The sequence below is a fragment of the Macaca fascicularis genome, chromosome 8 (genome assembly GCF_037993035.2).
Source record: "Macaca fascicularis isolate 582-1 chromosome 8, T2T-MFA8v1.1".
Taxonomy (NCBI): domain Eukaryota; kingdom Metazoa; phylum Chordata; class Mammalia; order Primates; family Cercopithecidae; genus Macaca; species Macaca fascicularis.
The window spans coordinates 26,651,412-26,654,712 of record NC_088382.1 but is presented as its reverse complement, the minus strand read 5'-3'; the positions used below and the strand labels follow the sequence as shown (position 1 = coordinate 26,654,712).

At 55.0% G+C, this 3,301-nt stretch overlaps 1 pseudogene; it reads left to right on the top strand.

The window, feature by feature from the left end:
- The first annotated feature begins 2,198 nt into the window (after nucleotides 1–2,198).
- Nucleotides 2,199–2,727, top strand: LOC102139936 (dnaJ homolog subfamily C member 5 pseudogene; annotated as a pseudogene).
- The last annotated feature ends 574 nt before the right edge of the window (nucleotides 2,728–3,301 follow it).

Below are 3,301 nucleotides of genomic sequence, written 5' to 3'. Positions count from 1 at the left end.
TAGAGTCCAAGCGGAGCATCCAGCCTACATCAAGACAGGGTTAAGAGCAAGGACTTCAGAGCTAGTCAAGTCAGATCTGACAACTGCCAATGTGATCTAGAGGAAATCAATTTATCTCTAAATCTCAGCTTTCTCCTCTGTAAAATGAAGAGAAGTGTGTACGTCTCATAAAGTGTCAACATACTGAATGTTGTGAAGATTCAAGGAAATCTTCTGTGTAACATGATTGGCCTGTCATAACTGTGTCCGGAATTGGTGAGTTCTTGGTGTTGCTGACTTCAACAATGAAGCCACGGACTGTAGCGGTGAATGTTAACAGCTCCTAAAGGCCGCGCGTCTGGAGTTGTTCACTCCTCCAGGTGGGTTCGTGGTCTCGCTGGCTTCAGGAGTGAAACTGGAGACCTTAGCGGTGAGTGTCACAGCTCATGACAGCAGCACGGACCCAAAAAGTGAGCAGCAGCAACATTTATTGTAAACACCGAAAAAACAACACCCACTACAACGCACAAAAGAACAGGAGACAGTTGCCGCTGCTAGCTCCGGCAGCCTGTATTTATTCCCTTATCTGGTCCCACCCACATTCTGCTGATTGGTCCATTTTACAAAGAGCTGATTGGTCCGTTTTACAGAGAGCTGATTGGTCTGTTTTTGACAGCATGCTGACTGGTGTGTTTACAATCCCTAAGCTAGACACAGAGTGCTGATTGGTGCATTTACAATCCTCTAGCAAGACATAAAAGTTCTCCAAGTCCCCACCAGATTAGCTAGATACATAGTGCTGTTTGGTGCATCCACAAACCCTGAGCTAGACACAGATTGGTGCATTTACAATCCTCTAGCTAGACATAAAAGTTCTCCAAGTCGCCACCAGATTAGCTAGATATAGAGTGCTGTTTGGTGCATCTACACACCCTGAACTAGACACAGAGTGCTGATTGGCACATATACAATCCTCCAGCTAGACACAAAAGTTCTCCAAGTCCCCACCCAACTTAGGAGCCCAGCTGGCTTCCCTTAGTGGGGGCCGGGGGCCCAGCTGCATGTCAGTCCTGGCACTATACGCAGGCACTCCCCAGCCCTTGGGTGGTGGATAGAACCCGGCACCGTGGAGCAGGGGGCGGGGCCTGTCAGGGATGCTTGGTCTGCGTGGGAGCCCACCTGGGGGTGGGGGGCTTGGACATAGCAGGCTGCAGGTCTCGAGCCCCGCCCTGCAGGGAGGCAGCTGAGGCCTGGCAATAATTCGAGCATGGCACAGGCTGGCCAGCAGTGTTGGGGGACCTAGCACACCCTCCGCAGCTGCTGGCCCTGGTGCTAAGCCCCTCACTGCCTGGGGCGGGCAGCGCCAGCCAGTAGCTACCAGTGTGGGGCTGCCAAGCCCGCGCCCACCGGGAACTCGAGCTGGCCCACGAGCGCCGCGCAGCCCCGGTTCCCACCTGCACCTCTCCCTCCACACCTCCCCGAAAGCAGAAGGAGCCGGTTCCGGCCTCGGCCAGCCCAGAGAGGGGCTCCCACAGTGCAACAGCAGGCTGAAGAGCTCCTCAGCGCTGCCAGAGTGGACCCCAAGGTGGAGGAGGTGCGGAGAGCAAGGGCTGCTAGCACGTTGTCACCTCTCGTAAGAACTCAGGAAGCTATTATCACCCATCCCCATCATCATTATCAAAAAAAACTGCTGATAAAAGCACTCACCGGAAAGGAGTAGAAGGTGGTAATGAACCTGACAAGGGACTTTTGTGGCCGGGGCAGCCTGGGGAAGAAAGTGCTGAGAGAAGGACATTCCCTATCTCCCTGAAGATCTCCAGCAACCCTAGGAGAGACCCACATCCTGAGCTGGGCTTTCAGGGGCCCAGGCTGCATCTGGCTGGAGGGAGTTTGTTTTATGTGACAACTCGGGGCTGGGAGCCCCTACTTTGGGGGTAGGGCCTTGAGGCCCTTGAATATGGACAGCAGTTTATCAGCCCCGTCTCCACCCAACCCCAGGAAGCTCTCAACTCATCAATCTCCCTTCCATAGAGCAGGTATTTTTTTTTATTTTAAAATAATTGCCGCATCTCTGCTGCCGCTGCCGGTGCTGCACCCGCACCTTCTGCTGCCGCCGCTGCCGCTGCCACCGGGGTCTCCAGGCTGAGGAGTGCATCGGCCGCTGCCCAGCAGCGCCGCAGAGCGGGGAGCAGGAGCCATGGAGCCTGCGGGAGGGTTGGCGGACGGGCAGATTAGCCTAACATGGCAGACCAGAGACAGCGCTCACTGTCTACCTCTGGGGAATCATTGTACCACGTTCTTGGGCTGGATGAAAACGCAACCTCAGATGACATTAAAAAGTCCTATCAGAAACTTGCCTCGAAATATCACCTCGACAAGAACCCTGACAACCCGGAGGCCACAGACAAGTTTAAGGAGATCATCAAGGCCCATGCCATCCTGACGGACGCCACAAAAAGGAACATCTATGACAATTACGGCTCGCTGGGGCTCTACCTGGCCGAACATTTTGGGGAAGAGAACGTGAACACCTACCTCCTGCTGTCCAGCGGGTGGGCCAAGGCCCTGTTTGTCTTCTGCAGCCTCCTCAGGTGCTGCTACAACGGCTGCTGTGCTGCGGGAAATGTAAGCTCAAGGCGCCTGAGGGCGAGGAGACAGAGACAGAGTTCTAAGTGTCCCCTGAGGCTGCAGTCTGATGAGAGGGAGGCCACAGACACACCAATCGTCCTACAGCTGATGATGCGCTAGGGGCCACGTCCTCCTGGTGTCACCGGCATCACCATCATTCCTCGGTGTCTGTGCTGGGCACAGCTGGCTTGGGGTCTGTGGTTTCCTGGGCCTTGTGGCAGGGTTTCTCCCATGGGAGAAGTTGGTGTGGAAAGCATAGGAGGCCCCTTCCGACCTTCCGAGGTTGACATCGCATCCTCCACACAGTGTTTCTATCCTGGGTCTCCTTGTCACATGGACTCTGCAACTTCGGTCCTTGGAGGTGTGTCTTTCGCCCACGTTGGAGTTGTTTGTCTGTCTTCCTGCACTTTTCCCGGCTGTGAGCTGGATTGATGGGGCCAGTCTCCTCCTCCCCTATCCTGGGGTCATTCTCCACATTCCTTCCAGCCCGCCCGTCCTTTCCATAGCCTTTTTTGGACCTTTACAACCACAGATGGTAGCACCAGCCCGATGAGCACAGTCAGAGGGTAGGTTGTCCATGTGTGAGCACCCAGCTGCTGCAGACAGGGGCTCTTCCAAGACCCCTCCTCCCGTGTTTGCCAGAGCTCCCATCTGCCCCACTTGCCTTTGCCCCGTCATTGATTATTCAAGCAGA